The sequence below is a fragment of the Vipera berus genome, assembly GCF_964194415.1.
Source record: "Vipera berus genome assembly, chromosome: 7".
In the NCBI taxonomy this organism is placed as follows: domain Eukaryota; kingdom Metazoa; phylum Chordata; class Lepidosauria; order Squamata; family Viperidae; genus Vipera; species Vipera berus.
Window position 1 is genome coordinate 70519160 of NC_138209.1, and position 27086 is coordinate 70546245.

At 42.2% G+C, this 27086-nt stretch overlaps 1 protein-coding gene across 1 annotated transcript in view; it reads left to right on the forward strand.

Moving 5' to 3' along the window:
- Positions 1–27086, forward strand: part of SCFD2 (sec1 family domain containing 2) — a 156008-nt gene that overhangs the window by 82632 nt on the left and 46290 nt on the right. The gene's annotated exons all lie outside the window — the stretch shown is intronic.

The window sequence follows — 27086 nt, forward strand, 5'->3', positions numbered from 1 at the left end:
TTGATTCTATCCCTCTGTTAATGCAGCCTAGCACTGTGTTGGCTTTTTTGGCAGCTGCAGCACATTGCTGGCTCATATTTAAGTGATTGTCCACTAGGACTCCGAGATCCCTCTCACAGTTACTACTGTTGAGCAAGGTACCACCTAACCCAGGGGTAGGCAACCTTGGCTCTTTTATGACTCGTGGACTTCAACTCCCAGAATTCCTGAGCCATCATGGCTGGCTCAGGAATTCTGGGAGTTGAAGTCCACGAGTCATAAAAGAGCCAAGGTTGCCTACCCCTGACCTAGCCTATACCTGTACATTTGGTTTTTCTTGCCTAAATTTAAACATACTGTATACAACATATGTATAGACCTACACCCTTACATATAAGCAACATATAACTATTAATCACTGTCCATCTTTAATACATAACGGAAGGTGGAAGCTTTGGAGTTCACAAGGTTAATGCCGTATGGCTGTTTATTTTCTCCAATGTACAGATCTGTACATGTCTGACTGCATTGTACCGCATATATCACATTGCTCAGTTTGTGTCTGGGTGTTTGATCCTTGTGGTGGACAAGCTTCTTCCTTAGTGTATTTTTGGGTTTAAAGTGTGTATGCATATTGCGTCGCTTGAAAATCCTCCTGAGCTTTTCAGATATTCCTGCAACGTATGGAATGACAATGTTGGTTCATTGTTCTCTTCTTTGTCTGTTATGTAGGAGCTCTATTGGATTTGATGAAGGCCCAGTTGGAATAGCCACAAGTTCTGAGGGCTTCCTTGGTGTTTTCAGTTCTTTTTCGTTTCCAAAGAGGCCATCTCTTTCTATGGGGGGTGAGTATTTACCCCCCCCCCCCCGTGGATAGGGCTCGCAACTTGGGAGTCCTCCTAGATTCACGGCTTACCCTGGAAGACCATATAGTAGCCGTGACTAGGGGGGCTTTCGCCCAGGTTCGCCTGGTGCGCCAGTTGCGGCCCTATCTGGACCGGGATGCCCTGTGTACGGTCACTCATGCGCTCGTGACCTCTCGCCTGGACTACTGCAATGCTCTTTACATGGGGCTCCCCTTGAAGACTACTCGGAGGCTCCAACTGGTACAGAATGCGGCCGCGAGAGTTGTCTTGGGAGTTTCCCGGTACTCCCATGTTACACCTTTGCTCCTCGAGCTGCATTGGTTACCAGTTGTCTTCCGGGTGAGATTCAAGGTTTTGGTTATGGTCTTTAAGTCCATACATGGCATGGGTCCGGAGTACCTCGGGGACCACCTGCTGCCGGCATCTTCCCTCCGCCCTGTGCGTTCCCACAAAGAGGGCCTCCTCAGGGTGCCTCCAGTCAGAGAATGTCGGCTGGTGGCCCCCAGGGGGAGGGCCTTCTCTGTGGGCGCTCCGGCTTTATGGAACCAACTGCCGGTTATGCTCCGGACAGCACCGGACCTTCGCTCTTTCCGGCGCGGTCTGAAGACCCATTTATTTGAACAAGCTGGCCTGGCCTGATGGGGGACGTCAGGGTTTTTAATGGGTTTTTATACTGCTACTGTTTTTATCTGGGCAATTGTTTAATTCTTTTTTAATTTTTGTATTTTCTATTTATATATGCCCTGTTCACCGCCCTGAGTCCTTCGGGAGAAGGGTGGTATATAATTATATATACCACCCTTATATATATAATAAAATAAAAATAAATAAAATCTACAATAGGACTGAACAGCCCTCTCTCAACAGGAGGATTTAAAAAAATATTATTTTTCTATTGGAAGGAGTTGATCATTATTAATGGAAATACCTTGAGTGGGTTTCTCCCGATGAAGATTGAAAATGCATATTGCAAAAATGAATATTCAACGCTTACTGTGAAGCGTATTAGCGTAGTGCTGCCTAATTTTGGGAGGAGCTGTGCAAATGCAGTTCAGGGGGAAAAAAAACCATTGGAATAATGCTAGCATATTTGTCTGTATTTTTTTCTAAGCTGTTCCTTATTACACATGAGTTTGTAGACTTCATTGTTTTGCAATAAGAGGTTGGATACATATTTTTGGTTTTCGGGCTATTTATCTGGGAAAGAGTAAAGCAGGAAACGATGAACAGGCCTTCTGATAATCAGATATTTCACTTATTCCGATGTATTTAATACTAAATTCTTTGTGATATGAGAGATTGTGAAGAGGCTGGGAAAGGAATGGAAGAGAGAGTAGACATAAACAATCAAGAGACAGCAAGCGGATCAGCTGATAGCTTATCTCATAAATTTATATTTATATTTATGAAACTTATATACCGCCCTTCTCCCGTAGGACCCAGGGTGGTTCACAAGGCAATTAAAACAACATTACAATACAAAAATTAATAGCAATTAAAATAGATTAAATTTCCCTTGATTAAAATCTAAAACCCGTATATCTCTGATTAAAAACCCAATTACAATAAGTTAAAAAAATTAAAAAAAAATTAAATGGCGACTTTCTGTCAAAAAATGTGGGAAGAAGCATTCTGAATCAAACACTGAACAAGAATCCACCTTGATTAACTCACTCCAAATGGGCATTTACTTTATTGAAGTCCGTATTCTTGAATTCTTGATCGTGCCCAGCTGCATGTAGCTCATTCATGACCATAACCATCTAGTACAGACCATTTAGAGCACATGGGCTTTGTTGCACCAAGTTCGTAAGCTTTAAAGTAGACAGTATTCACTCTGTTATTCTTAACTATACAACCCATGCCTGTCTTGTTTTTATCACCTCTTCTTATAAACAATATTTCTTTGGCTTATCTATTTCCAATGTATTTTTATATAGTTTCTCTCCAATAAAATTAATTTGAAAACCCAGATGTTTTAAGGCAGGAGTCTTCAAACTTGGCCCTTTTATGACTTGTGGACTTCAACTCCCAGAATTCCTCAGCCAGCGTGCCTGGCTGAGGAATTCTGGGAGTTGAAGTCCAAACGTCATAAAAGGGCCAAGTTTGAAGACCCCTGTTTTAAGGCATATCTCTTTGTTAAGGCTCAGGTACAGTTGCTTTCTTGAGTTGTCTGGCTTATTACTGGCTTCATTAAATCTATTTCTTATATTATCTAATAGCGTTGGTTATTCCCAGAAAGTTCTTAGGGGAAATAAATAAAAGAGAACCAGTATTAAATATAAAATTAAGCTTGAATGGGATGTGTGCTATCAATTGTGCAGAAAATCATCAAACTAAGGAAGCCCATTCACATATGTAACAGTACTTGGTGCTGTATATCCGAATGCATTCCACTTCTTTTAGATCTCCGCAGATATTGCGGTTGTTCTTGACATGCTGGATGTGTTTCAACTAATAACAGTTTCATGTTTTTGTATGTTTGTTTGATCTGTGTAACGTAGCCAACAGGTAGTGAAATTTCAAAATTGTAAAACTACAGAAGATTTCTATAAAACAATACACACAGTAGGTAAAATTACAGGTTATTTTTGTGATTATCAGCCAAAAATCTATAAGATACACCCAAAATGTTCTGGAAATAAAATCTTTGTTGTCTAGTGTAGTAAAGCTAGCTTTCTTGTGTAGTTGATGTCTTGGTCTGAGCTCTATAAAGTGGGTGACAATAACGTTATATTGTAGAAGCCCAGATGGGAAGTGGTTAGGACATTAATGGTTGCATTTGACACACAAGATGTAGCTGTACAAAAGCCCTCTTAGCCATAGCAGCCAGGCGCTCTTCAAGCAAAAGCCATGTCTCTAGGACAGGGGTAGGCAACCTTGGCTCTTTTTATGACTGGTGGACTTCAACTCCCAGAATTCCTGAGCCAGCCACACTGAGGAAAAAGGGAGAGGTTTCCAAGCTGAGGCATGCTGGCTCAGGAATTCTGGGAGCTGAAGTCCACGAGTCATAAAGCAGCCTAGGCCAGGGGAGGCAATCTTGGCTCTTTTATGACTCGTGGACTTCAACTCCCAGAATTCCTGAGCCAGCCACGCTGAGGGGAAAGGGAGAGGTTTCCAAGCTGAGCCACGCTGGCTCAGGAATTCTGGGAGTTGAAGTCCACGGGTCGTAAAAGAGCCACGCTTGCCTACCCCTGCTCTAGGGAGAACTCCTAGGTTGCAAACCGGTTCTGAGCAGGTGAGGTCAGCCCTGTCCAATCAGAGATGGAATTTTAGTGGAATCATTAAGGCCACAAATCCAGAAAAACGCTCATCTTGGAGGGATCTAATCAGATTCTGTTTTTCCCAAATCCAGACTCCGACAACTCCACAGACACTGCACTTCCATTGCATCACCTGTATACCTGCAGATAAGATGTATAATTGGGCATCATCAGCATATGGATGGTGTCGAACTCTCTACAGACGGATGACCTCCCCAAAAGTTGATGCTAAAAAAGCGTGGAGACAGGGGGGGAAAAACCGAGGCATTCCCGCAGTAGCTCTCTCCTCTTCCACTATAACCAACCAGAAGCTTCTCTTCAGGAAGTAGCATTCAGACTTGATGAATAAATCAATTTTTTCCCTTTTGTTTATCATCAGTCTTTGTGTCACTATTCCTGGAGGGAAGGGAAGTCCATAGTCCTCTCTGTTCCCCCTTCCTGAATTCATCCCTCAACTGAGCTGAAAGTTATATGTTAGGAAATATGCTGGAGGACATTTGAAATAGGAGGAATGGAGGAGAGCAGACTTTCCCATTTTTTAAAAAAAAAACATTGTAATTGTAGGTATGCTTTCTATACACGTAGAGGTACATGTAGAACAGTTCAGGAAAGATTTATTCATAAATACAATTATTCAAGATGGAGACATACAGCGTTACAAACTTAGTTAAAGAGGTAAATCCCATCTTGCTCCAGGAAAGTCACAAAGTGCATACTCCTTAATTTTGGGGTAGATTTGTTGGCACCTCCCTAACAAACAACAAAAATGTTTTGTAATGGCACAACATTTCGAAGAATGATAAAACTATTTTATTCGGCCATAAAATTGTTTTTGGCAAGTGGGATACTGGGGGGGGGGGAAATAAATGAAACAGAAAAATTACGTAATTGTGAAGCTAAAAACAAAGTTACTTTGGAAACGAGGCAGGCTTGAGTTGCAGAGACTTTTAAAATGCTGCTTGAAAAATAAATTAAGGGGGGAAAACAGGCAGGACATTTTGATTTGAAGTTAAAATGGTACATTAGAATGAAGATTTGGAAAGAAAATTGTCGATTCATTTTTTTAAAATTTCTGAAGAAAAAGTAGAATGCCTAATTCAGGGGTAGGCAGCCTTGGCTCTTTTATGACTCGTGGACTTCAACTCCCAGAATTCCTGAGCCAGCATGTCCTCAGTTTGGAAACCTCTCCCTTTCCCCTCAGCGTGGCTGGCTCAGGAATTCTGGGAGTTGAAGTCCATGAGTCATAAAGCGGCCTAGGCCAGGGGTAGGCAACCTTGGCTCTTTTATGACTCGTGGACTTCAACTCCCAGAATTCCTGAGCCAGCATGTCCTTGTTCTGTACCAGCCTGCTACCGGCCCTGCAGAAAAGGCAGGGACAACCCCTTTTACAAGAAGGCAAGAGGCTGGAATTACGCCTGCCAAATTTATTGATACAAAAACAAATAGAACAAGACACGAACCAAGAAACAGGAGCTTTTCAAGCGGTTGCCTTCAGCAAACCAGCCCACCCACGCATTCCCCCTTTTATACAGTTCAGGGCGTGGCTTCTCTCTGCCTCCTTCCGAGGAGCCCCATTGCCTTCCTCTGTTTACTCCTGATTGACTGCCTCCTGCGTCGGGCGTCCTTGAACAGGGCCAGCTGTGGGTCATCTTCATCCACGCTGTCAGGCTCACACAGCTGGGTCTGCGTCGTGACCAGATGAGAGGGGCCTGGCTGAGGGCTCTCATCAAGCTGTCCAACCCCCTCAGCAAGCTCTTCAACATCCCCCTCCTCCTCCTCCTCTGAGTCGTCCGACCCAACTGCCGAACCCACAGGCTGACCCTGAATCACAACAGTCCTCAGTTTGGAAACCTCTCCCTTTCCCCTCAGCATGGCTGGCTCAGGAATTCTGGGAGTTGAAGTCCACCAGTCATAAACGAGCCAAGGTTTCCTACTACCCCTGTCCTAATTATATGGCTAGAAACTTCCTGGAAAGGCACTTTCAGTAGCATAGGACACACATGGAAGGGCAAGCTGTGGCTTCGGTCCACAAAGGAATATCATCTGATAAGACCCGGGAAGAAAGCCTTTTATGCTGTGACACCTGCCCTTTGGAATATCAATGCCAGGATGGCCTCAACCTTATTGGCCTTCTGAAAGCGCCTGGAAACATGGCTTTGCTTAGCGTAGCTTAGGGATCTGGATCATGCATATGAACCTGTAAAGTTGCTGTAGTACTTGGGGAACTAAGTGGTTGTTGTTGTTGGCTGCGAAGTCGTGTCCGAGCCATCACGACCCTATGGACAACGTTCCTCCAGGCCTTCCTGTCCTCTACCATCTTCTACCCTATGGACAGTACCAAAAGAACTAAGTGGGCACTCCTTCAAATTACAGTGTATACATGGTTGTACTTTGACAATGAAGGTTCATTCATAAAAAAAAAAAAGGTAAATGGCCAGGTGGGGCAAGAAAGATGCCTGAGGGAGCATTGTTCCTTACTAATAAAAATGGGAGAGAGAAATTGTCAGAAAAGGGGAAACACTTCCCATCGCCATATGGCACTCTTCTAGCACCTGTTCAAGAAATAGATGGAAAGATAGAATGATAAAAGATAAAAATGACAGAGAAAGAAATTAATGCAAAGAAAGCTTGAACTTCAGATGAGAGTATGGTCTACCTGTACTTACCGTACCTACCTACCTACCTACCCACCTTTAGCAGTAAAACAAATAACAAAATGTCCAGACTTTCAGAGATGGAGGGGAAGCTAAAGGCACATTTGCAGTAAGGAGACCTCAAGGCCGGAAGGGATTCTTCTTGGAAGGAAGGGTCTTGGAGAGGTCAGTAAAAGAGGCCAGATGTCTCTCGAAAGAGGGCCCAAGAGGACAGAACAAGAGGGGGCTGCTGGTCACAAATTCCCCTGGTGAATGTTTTTCACTTGGAATTGTTTGCTTTCGTCGATATTTGGAGCTGTGTTTGGCCACTTTTAGGAGCCAGAGTTATGAACTGTTTCTTCAGCTTCTCTGTGGGTGAATTCAGGAGACCCTGTAAACTGCAGAGTCAAAATGAGTGCAAGAAAGTCTTTTAAACTACACAAATAGCCCTTACAAGTGGTGTCTTTGTTCATATAGCGATCATTTGGATCGCTCACATTATGATTTGATTTTGATTTGATTTTGATTTTATTATATTTGTATACCGCCCTTCTCCCGAAGGACTCATGATGATGATGATGATGATGATGGTGATGGTGATGATGATGATGATGTGATGATGATGCTTGGTCGCACAATCAGCCGGGTGTTTGGACTGGATTTGACTTTTTTTTTTTTGCACCTCTTGAGTCTTCCCAAGTAGTATCTGGAATAGACAGATACTGTTGTTCAATAGTGTCAAAAGGTAAATCACAGAATGTAAGCTGTTGTAATGTATCACTCAATATATGTGTAGATCCAAGCATTGGATGAAGATGATGAAGAAGATTTCTACATTATGATTTATATAATTCAAAGTTGTAGTTTTATTTCCAAGAGAGAACTAAAATAGGAAGGATAAATAGATAGATAGATAGATAGATGATAGATAGATAGATAGATAGATAGATAGATAGATAGATAGATAGATAGATAGATGATAGATAGATAGACAGAAAGACAGACAGACAGACAGATAACTAATAATAATAATAAAATGTTGGAAGGGACCTTGGAGGTCATCTAGTCCAACTCCTTGCTCAGGCAGGAAACCCTATACCATTTCAGACAAATGGCTGTCCAATCTCTTCTTTAAAAACTTCTAGTGTTGGAGCATTCACAGCTTCTGGAGGCAGGTTATTCCACTGGTTAATTGTCAGGAAATTTCCCCATAGTTCTAGATTGCTTCTCTCTTTGGTTAGTTTCCATCCGTTGCTTCTTGTCCTGCCTTCAGGTGCTTTGGAGAATAGCTTGACTCCCTCTTCTTTGGGGAACCCCTGAGATATTGGAACACTGCTATGATGTCACCCCTTGACCTTCTCTTCATTACACTAGACCAGGGGTCAACAACCTGAAACAGTGAAAGAGCCACTCGGAACCGGTTCCCTCACAAAAGGGAAAACTGGGAGCCGCAAAAAATGTGTGCACATGCACGTACATGCATGCATGCGCAGAACAGGGTTTGACTGAAGAGTGGAGCCAAGGGGAGATATGCACCTACCCTGCATATTTGAATTGATTGGTTGAACTTTTTTAGTCTCTCCTTTTTTTTTTTTTTTGACTGCACATGGCAGAGGACTGGGAGCCGCAGGAGACGGCTGAAAGAGCCGCATGCGGCTCTGGAGCTGCGGGTTGCAGACCTGTGGACTAGACATATCCAATTCCAGCAACCGTTCCTAATATGTTTTGGCCTCCAGTCCCCTGATCATGTTTGTTGCTGTTCTCTGTACTCTTTCTAGAATCTCAACATCTTTTTTACATCGTGGTGACCAAAACTGGATGCAGTATTCCAAGTGTGGCCTTACCAAGACATTGTAAAGTGGTATTCTTCACACTATTTTATCCCTCTGTAAATGCAGCCTAGCACTGTGTTGGCGTTTTTGGCAGCTGCAGCACACTGCTGGCTCATATTTAAGTTTGTCCACTAGGACTCAGAGATCCCTCTCACAGTTACTACTTTTGAGCAAGGTAGTACCTACACTATACCTGTACATTTGGTTTTTCTTGCCTAAATTTAAACGTACTATATACAACATTTGTATAGACCTACACCCTTACATATAAGCAACATATAAATATTAATCACTGTCCATTTTGAATACATAACAGAAGGCGGAAGCCTGAGAGTTCACAATGTTAATGCTGTATGGAATGGAACTATGGTTGAATCTGGATGTTCTGCTTCGGATACCACGGAGCCCCCTCCTCCCAGGTGAGAACAAGGAAAACAGGTTGTGAAGAGGATGTGTAGTGTCCCAGATAATCATACGGACCCTGTTCAAGCAACGCTTCTGTGCTATGTCCTGGATGGGAGGGAGGGAACTGCCAATGATCTTTTCGGCCATCCTCACCACTCTCTGCACCGCCTTCCTGTCTGATGCAGGGATGCTTCCAAACCAGACTGTGATGCTGTAGGACAGGATGCTCTCGATCGTCCCTCTGTAGAAAGTGGTCAGGACAGGGGAAGGAAGATGAGCTTTTCTCATGCCACACAGAAAATGCAGGCACTGCTGTGCCCGCTTCACCAGTTTCTCACTGTTGAGTGACCAAGCCAACCTACTCGTTAGCTGCACAGCCAGGAATTTGATGCTGGTAACCAACTCCACAGGTGAATCATTAATGCACAGAGAAGTGTGGCTGTGCCTGCCTTTTCTGAAATCGACAATGATCTCTTTGGTTTTCCCAGTATTTAAAACTAGGCTGTTTCCCTGACACCAGTTCACCAAACCCTCAACCTCCTTGCGGTAAGCACCCTCATTGTCATCATGAATAAGGCCCACTACTGTTGTATCATCTGCGAACTTCCCAATATGGTTGGTGGCAAACCTAGCACAACAGTCATTGGTCAACAGGGCGAACAGCAGCGTATTAAGGACTACGATTAAGATACCGGCCACGAGGAAGAGTTTAAAGTACGTAGTGGTGATATTAAAAAAAAGTGTTTCTTAAACTGTTTCTAAAAATGAGGTTAAAAATAGGAGATTCTGATGTCCAGAGCAGGAGTATTTGGGTGCTTAAATGCAGTGGGTTCATACTTCAGTCAGTTAAAAGGCGTTGTGCAACTATTTCCCATTTTCTTCTTTAATGGATTATTTTCCCTCTCTCCCGCAAGAAAAAATGTGGGATGAAAGAGTAGGAAAGCATGGAAAAGTTGCAAATCAAATGAAGTCTAGACTCCCTGTAAAATTCTACAAATGAGACATCCATAGATTATAGATAAAAGCCATATCTGGAAGAATTCTGTTAAATTAGGCATGAAGGAAAATTCCTACTGTCAGGACTTCCACCCAGTATGGGAATCATGTGTGTCTTTTCAGGCTTTACAGATATGCCAATTACTTCTCCAAGTTCTCTTCAAACTATGGTAACCGCTTCTGTTAGAAATACACTGATTTCCGTATGGAGTGAGACTCTTATTAAGAAATAAAGCAGACAGCTGGTGTTTAACCAGTCTATGCTTGTCCCAGGCAGTCATTTTGGAAGGTTTCATAGGACAATATTGTTTTATGGAGTGATCTTGACATCCCTCTGTATCTTGGCATTGGTTATATTCATGAAACGTGGGCTCCCACTGTACTAGTTCTTGACCTATACACAAACAAGAGCTCTTACTTTAATTTAATTTTCCCTGAGACTTGCATAATTATTGCCGCAGAATTTGCTTCCTGGATTTATTGTAAATATGAAAATAATAATAATAATACAGTGGCATTTGTGGACCCTTTTGTCAAGTAGGTCAGTATTGAGAATGAGAAATAGCTTTGCAAGACTATCTAAAAAAATTATATTTGGCTGCCTGGTACTGGTTGTCCTCAACTTACAACTGTTCGTTTAGCAACCATTTGAAGTTGCAACCACACTGAAAAGAGTGACTTACAATCGGTGCTGACACTTACACCTGCCCCAGCATCCCCGCAGTGATCAAAATTTGGGTACTTGGCCATTTACAAAAGTTGCAGCATCCTGTGATTGCTTTTTGTGATCTTCCCAACTGGCTTCCAACATACTTAACAACTGCAGTGATTTGCTTAAGAACCATAGCCAAAAAAAAAAGGTTGTAAAATCAAGCATGACTTACTTAACTTTGGTCCCTGTTGTGGTTGTAAATTGTACCTGTCCTTTATTGTAGCTCTGACCAAAAAGTTAAATAATGACTTTGTGAGGCAAACTCTGACTCTTATGTACTTACATAGGATTCACAACGCAAGTACAAAAGGGCAGAGCTTGCATTGTGATGTCCTTATACACAGCTTATCACATTGGTGCCATCATGATTTGGAACAGACAATGATATAATTTAACAAAAGTCTTGTTGTTGTTAGTTGCGAAGTCATGTCCGACCCATCGCGACTCCATGGACGACGTTCCTCCAGGCCTTCCTGTCCTCCACCATCTTCTGGAGTCCATTTAGGCTCACGCCTACTGCTTCAGTGACTCCATCCAGCCACCTCATTCTCTGTCGTCCCCTTCTTCTCTTGCCCTCCATCTTTCCCAGCATGAGGCTCTTCTCCAGTGAGTCCTTCCTTCTCATTAGGTGGCCAAAGTATTTGAGTTTTAGCTTCAGGATCTGGCCTTCCAAAGAGCAGTCAGGCTTGATCTCCTCTAGGACTGACCGGTTTGATCGCCTTGCAGTCCAAGGGACTCGCAGGAGTCTTCTCCAGCACCAGAGTTCAAAGGTCTCAATTCTTTGGCGCTCGGCTTTTCTTACGGTCCAGCTTTCACAGACATACATTGCAACTGGGAAGACCCCATGGAGAGTACCAAAAGGAACAGAAGTCTAGTTGGGGATAAATATAATCTGTATTTTTTCTTATTAGGCATTCTCGAAACTCCTAAGCTGATCTCAGAAGGAGCTGATGGTGGGCTAATTTAGAGTTTAAGAATACTTGGTTTGCATGAGGAAATAGGTATATTAGCAATGCAGTAAATAATAATAATAAGTTAAAAACGTTTGCCACCTAATTCTCAAGCCTCACAAGTTTGTTTGAACTGAACATGATTTTAAAATGCCCTGTAAACCGCCCTGAGTCCTTCGGGAAAGGGCGGTATATAAATCTAATAAAATAAAATAAAATAAATAAAATAAACTGAAAAGAAAACAAAGAAAAAAAATCTGAAAGTCCTATAACACATTTACTGTCTTAATTCTGGAGGAAAAAAGGTTGATATACAATTAGGTTTTACTAGTCCATATTCTTACATCCCAATTTACCTGGTTTTCTTAATGTTTATTCAGGCTTAATCTTACTTTTCTGAGTGCACATGAGCAAAGAGCTTTGGTTTTGGTGTTAGAAAAGGGGAAGATTAGGACATTTCAAAATTGGCATCAGCAAAATTGCTTTTAAATAATGGACTCTCCGGCCTGCAAAGACGTGTTAGTTCGTGTTTTATACAATACATTATCCTTTAACCTTTCTTTACTTTTTACCCTGGGATCCTGGCAAACAAGTGTTTAAATAGCATTATCCTAGTTTTGTAATGCCTTCCATCTGCTGACTTGGCACCATTAGCAAAAGGTGTCTCTCGGTTTCTGTGTGTAATAGTTCACAGAGCCAAGACTGGGGGACTCTGCAAAAGGAGTAGGCTATCCGTTTCATCTCTTGGCAAAGTTTATTTTATGTTAGCAAAACAAGATTGCATTGATTTATGGGAAAGGATGGTGTGTGTGTGCGTATTTTAAATAGCAGGACTCTCATGCACACTTTTTTTTTTCTTACTCAGGGAAAACAGCATTATAATACAAAACAGTTTGGTAGCATTATCCCAAAATAGAGAAACAGATAAAGGTATCTGACTGGCCGTTCTTGGAAAGATAATATTGAATTAAATGGAATAACTTTTGTTTCATGGTGCAGCCAGGACTCATTTATCTTTTTTACAAACCACAGAGCTTCAGATTTTGATAGCTACTGTTGAAGAATCAACAGTATTACTAGAGGAAGCTTCAGTATTTCTTCTGGAAATCAATCCACTTTGATGTGCATGAATGAATAATGTGGGACTGTTAAAAGCAGGCTGCTTGAATTTCATTAGAATAAATGGAAGAATGAATTGATATGATTATTTCAGGATTAATATTAACTTGAATAGTTACTTTTGATGCTGAATGCTTATTTTTAAAATGAGCATTTTGCTTTTCCACCAATGATTCCATGGTGCTTTATGTTTTAAACAATAAAATATAATATAGAAGTAACTGTATTAAATGTATTTTTTTAAAAAAACCATAAAGAATGTAGCACTTAGGCTCTTATAAAAGCTCAAGAGAATAAAATATGTTTTAGGTGATACCTTAGTTCAGACATGTCAAACACAAGGCCTGGGGGCCAGATCCGGCCCGCGAAGTGGTTTCGTGTGGCCCGCAAAGCCATCCTGGAAACAGTGAGGGAACGGCCCCCCACTGCCTTGGCCCTGGCCCAGAGACCCTCCTTCTGCCAGAGACCCTCAGATCTGTCCCACTCCTGCCCAGGCCTTCATAGGCACCCTTGATGCGAACGATGTAGAGCTGGCCATGCCCACCCAGTAGGCCATACGCACTCTAGCCACGCCCACCCAGTAGGCCATGCCCACCCTGGCCACACCCACCCGGCCCCCTGAGGGCAACCGCAATGCTGATGCGGCCCTCAATGAAATTGAGTTTGACACCCCTGCCTTAGTTCACTCCAAAGTCTACTTTTTTTGAGGTAGAGTTAATTAAAGCAGTGCAACAGGGGAAAGTGTCCTGTTCCAGATTCTGAAAGTCATCTTCAAGAGACCAGCCAGAGCATCAAACTAGCTGACAGACCTACCACAAAGATCAGAATCCTGCAAGCGCTGATTTTCCTCGGGACACTGTGCAAGCGAAAATTGGCCTTTGAAGAAGCAGAATAGGAGGAATATTGACGCTTTGAAACGTTGATTTTGGAGAAGACTTCTATGGATTGCCACAAAACAAGCAGATGGCTCATAGAACAACTTAATGATTCTCTCTCTTGAGGCATAAACCACCAGGTTATTGTTGTATATTTAATACCTAATATGAAGACCTAAGCAGTCCGAAAGACTGTAATGCTGCAAAAGATGGAAGGAAAGGTGGGAGGGGGGGGAAGCGGATGATCAGCAGCAAGATGGATGCACTCAGCTAAGCAACGATTGGTGCTCCATTGGAATATCTGAAGGACCAAGCTGGGGAACAGTACGTACTGAACAAAATTTATCTTATGTGATGGCTACGAGTTGACACCAACGCCAACTTCGTCACACGTAATCAAACCCAGTAAAAGAAAATGTGGGTGCCTTGTGTTGGAAGGCAGCTGTTTTCAGGAATAGGAAGCCTGTTGCTGATCAAAATGCAGCTCCAAGCATTTTTCATTATCAGCTCTGGGACTGGGAGCTGAACACAACTACATCCTTGCTGAAGACTGATCTGGCAATTTAGCATCAACATTCTCTTAATGGCTTGCTTGAGTCTGCAACGGAAAAACAATAAGTTGGTGACCACGTCTCTCGTTGCCTTCTAAATCCATTGTATGAACCACTGGAATGCCGTTCTTCAAAGCCAACGTATGCTCTTATTTCTATAAAGTCCATAAACGGTAACAAAGCAGCGTTTTCGAAAGTTAGAATAAATAATGATTATGTGGACCTTTGTCAGGATGATCCGTCCCCATCGTGGCCCTTCAGGTCCTCCAATGGTGTCCCCATGGCTACTGTAGTTACGTCCATCCACCTTTTTCCTTCCATCTTTCTCAATATTATGCACTGCTCAAGGAAATTGGTATTTGGGTACAGTAACGTGTTCAAAAGGGACGCGGTGGCTCAGTGGGTTAGGACGCTGAGCTTGTCGATCAGAAGGTCGGCAGTTTGGCGGGTCGAATCCCGAGTGCCGCGTAACAGAGTGAGCGCCTGTTACTCGTCCCAGCTTCTGCCAACCTAGCAGTTCGTAAGCATGTAAAAATGCAAGTAGAAAAATAGGGACCACTACGGTGGGAAGGTAACAGCGTTCCGTGCGCCTTTGGCGTCTAGTCATGTCGGCCACATGACCACGGAGACGTCCTCGGACAAGCGCTGGCTCTTCGGCTTTGAAACGGAGATGAGCACCGGCCCCTAGAGTCGGAAATGACTAGCACGCATGTGCGGGGGAACCTTGACCTTTACCTTAACGTGTTCAAAATATGATAATTTGACGCTCCTCACGTGTCCTTCAAGTGAGAACTTTGATTTGATTTCTTTGATGATCTATTTGTTTCTTTTCTCGACTGTCCAGGAATTCTCGAAAGATTCTTCTCTCCAACACAAAGATCAAAAGCACCAATATTTTTTCTATCCTCCTCCTCCTCCTCAAAATCCAATTTTCACTTCACAAAAGTGTCACAGGGAAAACTATGGCGAGCAGAGTTTGATCTTTGAAGGTTTAAACACATTACAGCATCTGAATACATTTTCCAAGGCCTTCAACTGTCCTCAATCAAGTGCGAGTGTTTGCTACTTACTTAAGGGCTGATAGTCTGTCCTAAAAGGTAAAAAACCAGGTCCTGACCTTAAAAAAAGGAAAGAAGAAGACACGAGACATTTTTCCCTACCTATTATCTTGGCAGCTGTATCCTGAATGAATACATTCTAACCGCATCCAGTGTTTTAAGTTTCACAGAGGAATACAGATTGGTATGGCATGCTATTTTGCTTTAATAAAAATCCACAATGGACTTCTGTACAGTTCTGTTTTTGTTTGGCTAGTTTTCAGCATTGAGTTCCCTTCATGACATATGGCCATCCGTGAAAAGCATGAAGAAATAACAAAAATGAATAGAACTGGTTCTGGCTTGCCTAAGAAAACATATGGAAATTAATTTCCCGGGATGTTCCTATAGATCTTTGTACTGAGTCCAAACATTGATCTACCTATGTCCGTATTGTCTATTCTGCAATGATCAGCAGTGATGTTCATCCAGGGTTTCAAACGGCAGCTTCTCTAAGGTTCATGTGTGTATGTGAGTTTGTGTGCGTGTGTGTGCGTGTGTTTGTGTGTGTGTATATATATAAAGGTAAAGGTTCCCCCGCACATGCGTGCTAGTTGTTTCCGACTCTCGGGGCCGGTGCTCATCTCCGTTTCAAAGCCGAAGAGCCAGCGCTTGTCCGAGGACCTCTCCGTGGTCATGTGGCCGGCATGACTAGATGCCAAAGGTGCACGGAACGCTGTTACCTTCCCACCATAGTTGTCCCTATTTTTCTACTTGCATTTTTAACGTGCTTTCGAACTGCTAGGTTGGCAGAAGCTGGGACGAGTAACAGACGCTCACTCTGCTACGTGGCACTCAGGATTCGACCCGCCAAACTGCCGACCTTCTGATCGACAAGCTCAGCGTCCTAACCCACTGAGCCACCGCGTCCCTCTGTGTGTGTGTGTCTGTGTGTGTCTGTGTGTGTGTACACACATACACACACACACACATACACCACATGCCAACACAGATACATAGAGAAGGGTATGTGGATTGCAATAAATTTAATCAAATTTACTACCCTTTTTTTGCCAAATCTGTCCAGATTTTTAATAAACGACTAGGATGACATTACCATTTCTGTTGCAAAACAGAAGCTGCCTCTACTACCAAACAGAAAACAGAAGATTTTTAAAGTGAAAAGAAAGAAAACCCCAAGTTATTTATAGATATCACGCATTCCAGAAAATAGAACCATTATTTTTCTACGAAAACTCAAATACGAGCTGGATTACCTCCCTGCTAGCCTTCATTCCACCATGGTTTTTCTGCTGAGAAACTCAGTCCCACCAGAATGCATGGTGAAATTCCTTCCCATCCCTCACTACATCAAGTTCCTGCTGAGTAAGTTTTAATCAAACCATGGAAGTAACTGGATAGGCCTTTTGTTATTCAGCTGGCTACTTTTTTGGTTTAGGTTTAGCAAGGTTTCATTTTTTTTTAGCTGGGCAGTCAAATCTTTTTATAGATGGACAGGCATTTTATTTCCCATTTTTGTTTTCCAAGTATTACAATCAGGGTGTCTCAGTGGACTTCTGTTCTAGTCCAGTTTTCTTATTTCATCATACTTCACATTTGCTAAATGCCGATGTAGCGTTTGTAAACCGGAGAAATTGCGATGAATGTGCAAAACCAAACTTTGTTCCCCAAGACCTGATTGTTTTGGAAGGATTTCAGAGAGTGGTTGAGATTGACAACCACATGTGGTTTTTAAATGTAAAATAGTGAGGCTCAAAATAATGTACCATTTTGTTGTATAACTATCTTACATTTAAAAAAATACTACCACATGTTAATTAATTTGCTGTTGTTGTTAGTTGCGAAGTCGTGTCCGACCCATCGCGACCCCATGGACAACGTTCCTTCAGGCCTTCCTGTCCTCCACCATCTTCTGGAGTCCCTTTAAGCTCACGCCTCCTGCTTCAGTAACTCCATCCAGCCACCTCATTCTCTGTCGTCCCCTTCTTCTCTTGCCCTCCATCTTTCCCAGCATGAGGCTCTTCTCCAGTGAGTCCTTCCTTCTCATTAGGTGGCCAAAGTATTTGAGTTTCGACTTCAGGATCTGGCCTTCTAAAGAGCAGTCAGGGTTGATCTCCTCTAGGACTGACCGGTTTCATCGCCTTGCAGTCCAAGGGACTCGCAGGAGTCTTCTCCAGCACCATAGTTCAAAGGCCTCAATTCTTTGGCACTCAGCCTTTCTTATGGTCCAACTTTCGCAGCCATACATTGCAACTGGGAAGACCATAGCCTTGACTATTCGCACTTTGGTTGGCAGGGTGATGTTTCTGCATTTTAGTGTGCTGTCTAGATTTGCCATGGATTTCCTCCCCAGGACCAAGCGTCTTTTAATTTCTTGGCTGCAATCCCCGTCTGCGGTGATCTTGGAGCCCAGGAAAATAAAATCTGTCACTACCTCCATTTCTTCCCCATCTATTTGCCAGGAATTGAGAGGGCCGGATGCCATGATCTTGGTTTTCTTAATGTTGAGTTTCAAGCCAACTTTTTCACTCTCCTTCTTCTTAATTAATAGGCATTGCTATATTTTGAATTCATGTACAGGTAGTCTTTGGGTTATGAAAACAATTGGGAGTGGGATTGTGGTGGCTCCAGCAGTCCTGGTTGCAGTCATAGCCCTATGAGGAGGGAGTCCCAGGCTGTTCTGTCCCAGCCTAGCTGAGCTCCTTGTTAAGTTCACAAGGAGAAAAAAACCCTCTTCAAATCAAGCAGGCAGAAATGGCAGGACAAACCCAAACCCCTTTTATTACTCACAGACCTGAGGAAAACAAACACAATTCATTGCAACTTGATTCTTAACCCGAACGGTTGCCTTTGGCAACCAGCACCTCCCACACCTCGCCTTCTATTATGCAGCCAAGGCGTGGCTTTCCTAATGCCTGCTCCTTCGCCTCTGGAGCCGCCCCGTTGCATTCCTCTGTCCTGCTCTCTTTGTGGCATTTACGAGCATCCTGGATATCACCCATCTGTGAGTCATCACTGTCCAACTCAGACTCCCAGCACAGCTGTGTCTCAGCCTGAGCGCGAGTAGAGGGGCCAGGCTCCTCGCCCGACTGTAAGTCTTGGAGCTCCTCAGAGCCTCTCTCTGACTCATGACAGCTTCCGCACTTCCTTTGCTTGTGGAAGCCTGCAGGGAAAGTGGCAAATAACTGGAACATTGTAATTGTAAGCTAGGTGCCCGAGCATCCCAGTCACAACAGTTGACCCTGGATCCGCTGCAACACTCACAACTTAACAGGCCAGTCATAAACCCCCTTCCTTCAGTGCTATCGTACTTTTGCATTCAGGCTAAACACTTGATCGTAACTCAAGGATTACCTGTGTCGTACGTTAATGCTCTAATTGTGCATGACTGAGCGTCGCTCAGTTTGAAGCGGCATCTTAATCTTACAAATAAACTACTTTGACGAATACACTGAATTCATAAGTAAATTCATAAAACGTACAAATCACAGCTGGCCCGTGACTCAACAACCGCTCGTTTAGTGATCATTCAAAGTTAGAACGGAACTGAAAAACTCCCGATCGTTGCGGCATCCTCCTGGTCCACGTGATCAAAATTCGGATACTTGGCATCTAGTTCGTGATTATGATGGTTGCAGCGTCCTGGTTGATGCGATCACCATTTGCAACCTTCTGACAAGCAGAATGGGGAAGCCAGATTGACTCTGTAGCCGTGTTACTGACTTAACGACTGCAGAGGTTGACTTAGGAACTATGGCAAGAAAGCTCGTAAAATGGGGCAATGCTCACATAACAACTGTCTTGCTTAGCAACAGAAAATCTGGGCCCTATTGTGGTCATAAGTCAAGGACTACTTGTGCTTTCGTTCGCAAGTGGAAGTGACTTTGTAACAAGTCATAGTAAGGATTAACTGATAAAGTGCCATCAAGTCAGTCTCAACTCTTTATCAACCACATAGGTTGACTTTCCCGAGCATGATTGGCCTGAGTTGTACATATCACTTTGTAGAAAATTTGGAAACCAGCAGTTATTTTGCAACACTTGCATATTCTTAGGTATTTCTTTTCTCTGCTTTTACTTCTAGTGTGTTGGAACCAAGGCAGCTTTTCACTCACATGAGCCCCTCAGGAATAGATGGACATTATTCCTGTATTCTCCCACTACATTTAACTCATTGTTTATTGAATTAACCCAGGGGTAGGCAACCTTGGCTCTTTTATGACTCATGGACTTCAACTCCCAGAATTCCTGAGCCAGCAAGGCTCAGCTTGGAAACCTCTCCCTTTTCCCTCAGTGTGGCTGGCTCAGGAATTCTGGGAGTTGAAGTCCACAAGTCATGAAAGAGCCAAGGTTGCCTACCCCTGAATTAACCTAATTGCTCAACTTTGTACATTATCTGAACAATAAACTAATCAATTTAGTATGGTGCTAAGCTAAAAAAAATAGCCGTGTTTTACCTTAATATGTGGTGCAAATCTTGTTCCAGTTTGTCTTTACCTAAATCCAGATCTTGAGGATGGATTCTCCATCTTAAGGTCAGTGAAATTAGTTTTGGAGGGTTAAAAAAAAAAATCAGCGACAGGTGCTGAAACCTTAATGCAACTTTGCAAATCTGATCATCTGGCAGAAGAAGTTCTCTATGCTTGACCCAAAATCCATGTTGTGTTTCCCATTCCACTCAGTAAATGCTGCGTGGGATCTAGAAAGTTTTCAGACAGAAGGCATCCATTTTTTGAGTTCAACTGTTAACCCATATATTCACACATTTTAGATTTAGATTTAGATTTTATTAGATTTATATACCGCCCTTTCCCGAAGGACTCAGGGCGGTTTACAGGGCATTTTAAAATCACATCAATATAAAATACAAAGTTAAAAGAGAATTAAAAGATTAAATTATCCCTGAAAATAAAACCCCAGTTAAAATTCTCAGCCTCTGTCAGAGAGCTCAAAGAGCCAAGTCTTCAGGTCCCGGCGTGAACGCTCAAAAATACGAATGTCTTCTGCATTTTTGCTCGTCTCACAATATAATATACATTAGAAATATTTCTTCTATTTCCAAGGCAGAAAAACCAATAAGACGATAGATGGTGTGCAAAGTTCATTTGGAATTTATACCACAGTAAAGGTTACTTAAAAAAAAAAGCAGGGTAGATTAGCCAAATACAAATAATTAGTACAGGTAGTCCTTATCTTACAACAGTTCATTTAGTAACCTTTCAAAGTTACAGCTGTGTTGAGAAAAGGGACCGTTTTAACATCCCGATGATCACGTAATCAAAGTTTAATTGACTCATATTTATGACGATTGCAGTGTTTCAGGATCACGCAATCCCCTTTTGCAACCTTCCAACAAGCAAGGGCGATGGGGAAGCCAGATTCCCTTAACAGCTGTGTTACTAAGTTAACAACTGCAGCAATTCACTTAACAACCGTGGCAAGAAAAGTTATAAAATGGGGCAAAACTCGCTTAGCATCGGTCTTGCTTAGCCACGGAAATTTTGGTCTCAGTTGTGGCTGTAAGTCAAGGACGACCTCCATGGGAAAATATATACCTTGCAAAGTTATATGGGAAAGTAATGATCACATCGGTATTTTATATGCCTCTCTTATGCACACAGTTACTAATGGTCTCTTAGCAAAGCCAGCCCAAGAACAGAACTAAATTTTATTCTTATCCCATGATCTGTAAACAGCTGCTAAGCACGTAAACTATCTCTTCCAGGGAGGCTAATTATTTTAATATTATTAGAGAAAGCTTCATATAGTTTACAGAAAACTTCACCAACAGATTCATCCAAACAAGATGTGTTCAGATTTTATTTTATTTTTTAATCCATTAGTGCAGGGTGCCTTCTTGTGGCCATCCTGAGTTGATACCGCGTGAAAACATTGACTGCTTTAAAACGAAAAGGGTTTTCCTTTTTTTCCCCCCTGCTAAAACAAAAACTGTCCTGTCCAGATCTGATAAATATTAGTACGCTTGCAATGTGAGCATTCAAGAATAATATTCTTCTCCCTACCAAGGATTTGGCTTTCCTGAATGTATGCCATGTGCCTGGCAAGCAGGCCAGTTAAGATGCTACCTGAAAAGGAGTTAGAATTCTTTCTAAAGTTTTGAAAAGGCCTTTTGAAGCTTTCTATAAACTGAAACACTCACAGCAGCTCTCTGCAGATAGTCAGGTACACAGGGGAGATTTGTCTACAGCGGGGAAAATGTTGCACGCCAGGTTGTATGCACACCTTGGTTCCCTATGAAAAAGGAACTGTAGTATGAGGGTTTCTCTCGTGTATCCATTAAAGGTAATGGGTACAACTACTTTACACACACAATACTTCTTTTGCAGGCTTTCACACTCAATGCTCATATACCTTGAAGATGCTAATATTAAGTATGGAATGGAATGGAATGGAATGGTATAGAATAGAATAGAATAGAATAGAATAGAATAGAATAGAATAGAATAGAATAGAATAGAATAGAATAGAATAGAATAGAATAGAATAGAATAGAATAGAATAGAATAGAATAGAATAGAATAGAATAGAATAGAATAGAATAGAATAGAATATGGAGCAGAGTGGAGTGGAACGGAACAGAACAACAACAGAACAGAATAGAATAAGAGCAGAATAGAATAGAATAGAATAGAATAGAATAGAATAGAATAGAATAGAATAGAATAGAATAGAATAGAATAGAATAGAATAGAAGATAGGATAAGATAAGATGAGATGAGAAGATAAGATAAGATGATAAGATAAGATGATAAGATAAGATAAGATGAGATGATAAGATAAGATGATAAGATGGGATGGGATGGGATGGGATGGGATGGGATAGGAGAATAGAATGGGATGGAATGGGATAGGACAGGGGTGTCAAACTCAATTTCATTGAGGGCCGCATCAGCATTGCGGTTGCCCTCAGGGGGCCGGGTGGGTGTGGCCAGGGTGGGCGTGGCCTACTGGGTGGGCATGGCTAGAGTGCGTATGGCCTACTGGATGGGCGTGGCCAGCTCTACATCATTCGCATCAAGCGTGCCTATGGGGGCCTGGGCAGGAGTGGGACAGATCTGAGGGTCTCTGGCAGAAGGAGGGTCTCTGGGCCAGGGCCAAGGCAGAGGGGGCCTTGTTTCCAGGATGGCTTCGCGGGCCACATGAAACCACTTTGCGGGCCGGATCCGGCCCCCGGGCCTTGTGTTTGACATGTCTGGGATAGGAGAGTAGAGTAGAGTAGAGTAGAGTAGAGTAGAGTAGAGTAGAGTAGAGTAGAGTAGAGTAGAATAGAATAGAATAGAATAGAATAGAATAGAATAGAATAGAATAGAATAGAATAGAATAGAATAGAATAGAATAGAATAGAGGATAGGATAGGATAGGATAGGATAGGATAGGATAGGATAGGATAGGATAGGATAGGATAAGATGATAAGATAAGATAAGATAAGATAAGATAAGATAAGATAAGATAAGATGATAAGATAAGATAAGATATGATATGATAAGATAAGATAAGATGGGATGGGATGGGATGGGATGGGATAGGATAGGATAGAATAGAATAGAATGGGATGGAATGGAATGGGATAGAATAGAATAGAATAGAATAGAATAGAATAGAATAGAATAGAATAGAATAGAATAGAATAGAATAGAATAGAATAGAATAGAATAGAATAGAATAGAATAGAATAGAATAGAATAGAATAGTGGAATGAAGAATAGAATAGAATAGAATAGAATAGAATAGAATAGAATAGAATAGAATAGAATAGAATAGAATAGAATAGTGGAATGAAGAATAGAATAGAATAGAATAGAATAGTGGAATGAAGAATAGAATAGAATAGAACAGAATAGAATAGAATAGAATAGAATAGAATAGAATAGAATAGAATAGAATAGAATAGAATAGTGGAATGAAGAATAGAATAGAATAGAATAGAATAGAATAGAATAGAATAGAATAGAATAGAATAGTGGAATGAAGAATAGAATAGAATAGAATAGAATAGTGGAATGAAGAATAGAATAGAATAGAACAGAATAGAATAGAGGATAGGTTAGGACAGGACAAGACAAGACAAGACAGGATAGAAATTAATGAATAGAATATAGAAGAGAAGAGAAGAGAATAGGAGAGAAGAGAAGAGAAGAGAGAATTATTTATTGGCCAAATGTGATAGATACACAAAGAATTTGTCTCCGGTGCATAAGTTCTCTGTACATACAAGCAACAAGTGATAAATCATGATCATAATCATCATAAAAAATACATTCATGACTTGTGGACTTCAACTCCCAGGCATGCTGGCTGAGGAATTCTGGGAGTTGAAGTCCACAAGCCATAAAAGAGCCAAGTTTGAAGACCCCTGCTATAGACAGACGGAAGCTTAAAGTCAGTGGGGGGGGCGTTCTCAGTTCAAATGTCTTAAGTTCTGCTCAAAAGCTTGTCTGTGTCCGTTTGGCACAGCAAAGGATATTTTTTCCTTCTTCATAGATTTTTTTTTAATCTGTCAGTTGCAAAGATAAGACTATTTGAGTGCAGGTTTCGACAGTCTTGCAGCTTTTCTCGTACAGCCAGTATCAGCCCAAGTGTGTTTAAATCCTGGCCTCTTCCTGTCATAAATAAGACCACTTTCATTTCACTTGCGCAGTGTGTTATTCCTCAGAGTAATGAATTTCCTCTGTGCCTTACAGCACACAAACATGGTTTTCATTAGGATTCTCCTGGCAGGGGGAAGCGAAGAGCCCCAGTAAAATTAATAAGAAGACGATTAACCCCACAAATGCAGATGTGTTTTTACTGTAAAGCTGAAACAGGCAACACACTGCCTCGTGCATGCAAAAACCTTGCAAAATAATAAAAAAAAACCTTGCAAAATGTTCTGTGTAAATTGTGTGTTGGGGGGGAAATGCTGAAGCTGTAGAAAAGCCACGTTTTTGTGCCGTTTGCAGATCGTGTGACTATTATAAATCATTTTAAAAATGGAATTAACGCAGGAGTCCTATATGTGCAATAAATTCAGACTTGAAATCTAAACAAAACCCTTAATTTTGTTTAAAGGTTACTTCTTGGTCTGCCTTCTACTTGTGTGTCCAGCACAACTGTGTCTTTCTGCTTGCATACCACACTTTTAAACTGTCAAGAGGGTTCGCCATGCTGGTGGAATCAAAACTGGACAGCCGCAGTTGAGTGAGGGGCACAAACTAAATTCTGTGGGAGGCTGTTTCTTATCAGAGGGCATATTTTGAACTGAGTGAGCACTGATGGCCTGTTATACCAATGCTCACAGCTGCAAGAACTTAAACTACAGCCAAATAATCTTTTTTAAGCCATTAGTTTCTAACGTTTAAGCCAAATGAGAATAGGCTAGTACTGTTAAATATTGGTAAGACGTGTTCAACACACCTTTACTTTAGATTGAACATGCTGCTAAGAATCCTAGGAAAGAGGATGGAGTATTCTTGATCAGGCAGCCAAATTGGAGGGGGAGCAATATCCTGGTGGCCATAATAGCCTTTGAATACTTAGGGGGGAGGGGGGAAATGATATAAGAAGAACGACGGAGCCCAAATCAGCTTTGATTCTCAGCAATTTTCAGTGAAGGGGGAAGCAAGTTGCTAAAGGTTCTCCATGAAAATCAAGGGTACGTAGAAATGAAGACTGTGGCTACTTTCATTTTGTGCAGCCATATTGGGGGTCACTGCGAATAGTGTTCTAACTGGCAGCCTTTAAAAAAAATGTATTTATTTAGGAAGTTTAGATGGCCACCCACTCACTCAGGGTCATTCTGGAGCAATGGTCTCAAACTTTCCAGCTCGGTAGACTAGTGGAGGTGGGGGAGTGTTGTGGTCCATAGCAGGCCTAGAATCGCCAGGCCGGTTGGCAAAAATCTGTCTTCATGATCTTTCAAAAGAGTATCAAAGTGGGGGGGGGGGTCACTCTTATCTCTGCAGGAATGATGTTACACAGGGAGAGAGCCACCATAGAGAGTCTTCTTGGTCCCACGAGATCAGGGATAGGCAACCTTGGCTCTTTTATGACTCGTGGACTTCAACTCCTAGAATTCCTGAGCCAGCATGGCTCAGCTTGGAAACCTCTCCCTTTCCCCTCAGCAAGGCTGGCTCAGGACTTCTGGGAGTTGAAGTCCACGAGTCATAAAAAAGCCAAGGTTTCCACTAGATGAAGGGTCTTCAAACTTAGCAACTTGTGGACTTGTGGACTTCAGCTCCCAGAATTCCTCAGGGCTGGCTGAGGAATTCTGGGAGTTGAAGTCCACAAGCCTTAAAAGTTGCCAAGTTTGAAGACCCCCCTACACTAGATGGACCTCCTTAATAGAGGAGATCCATAACATAACCTGACTCCTTACTCTGAATGAAATTTTGCACGTTTTCAAGTTGGACTTTGCTGCTGTCAAACTATTCACATCTCTGATTGTCTCCATCATTAGTTAAAGCTACGAATCTACTAATCTACCGTAATTGGAGAAATGTTGCCAATTCTAGGTGAGAGATGACGTTAGCCCAATGCTGGGTATATGAATATTGTTTTATTTCGTGGCGTACGTTAGCATTCCATGTGGTGTTAAAAGAACATAACTAACCTGGTTTAAGGCAGGGGTCTGCAACCTTGACAACGTTCAGACTTGTGGACTTCAGCTCCCAGAATTCCTCAGCCAGCTGAAGAATTCTGGGAGCTGAAGTCCACAAGTCTGAACGTTGTCAAGGTTGCAGACCCCTGGTTTAAGGGACCTTTTTTATGGATGGGACAAAAATTCCTGAATCCAAAATTCAGCCACAGTGAAGAGTCCTTTAAATTTGCCTTTTGATTTCCTTTGGTTTTGGGGGCAAGTCGTTTTGTTATTACAAATGAACTGCTGCGGATTAAAATTCCCCTGCCCTTTCTCTGTAGCATACTGTTCTCTAATCAGACCCCTCTAGACTATAAATCACATTGACTATGTCACTGTTTTGATTGGAAGCAGGAGCTCTAAGAGGAGAGGTAACCTTTGCAGCTGTGGAAAGTTGGAATCTGCTATTATTAAAAGATCTGGGGAGCGCTTGAAGGGGGAATCCGGGTAAAGATGGAGTGAAATTCATAAGTTGCTCAGAAACTAAGTCTGAAGATTTAATGACCAGCAAGCCCCCAATAATGTGGAGATGGCAGCGCAGATGAGTGGTTCTTCTGCAAACAACAACAATGACACATTAGAACTCCTTTCCTTCCCGCTTCTTTTTATCATAGGAAAAGCAAAAGGGAAAAGGAAAAATCAGACATGATTTTTAAAGGTTAAACATCTAGTTAAGACTACCTTGAAGTAAAAATATCGTTAGGGAAAAGCTGTGTTTTCATTGTTTTCTCTAGGGCAGAGGTAGGCAACCTTGGCTCTTTTATGACTTGTGGACTTCAACTCCCAGAATTCCTGAGCCAGCATGGCTCAGCTTGGAAGCCTCTCCCTTTCCTCTCAGCATGGCTGGCTCAGGAATTCTGGGAGTTGAAGTCCACCAGTCATAAAAGAGCCAAGGTTGCCTACCCTAGCCTAGGCCTAGGTTGCTTTATGACTCGTGGACTTCAACTCCCAGAATTCCTGAGCCAGCATGCCTCAGCTTGGAAACCTCTCCCTTTCCCCTCAGCATGGCTGGCTCAGGAATTCTGGGAGTTGAAGTCCACAAGTCATAAAGCGGCTTAGGCCTAGGCCAGGGGTAGGCAACCTTGGCTCTTTTATGACTTGTGGACTTCAACTCCCAGAATTCCTGAGCCAGCATGGCTCAGCTTGGAAGCCTCTCCCTTTCCCCTCAGCGTGGCTGGCTCAGGAATTCTGGGAGTTGAAGTTCACGAGT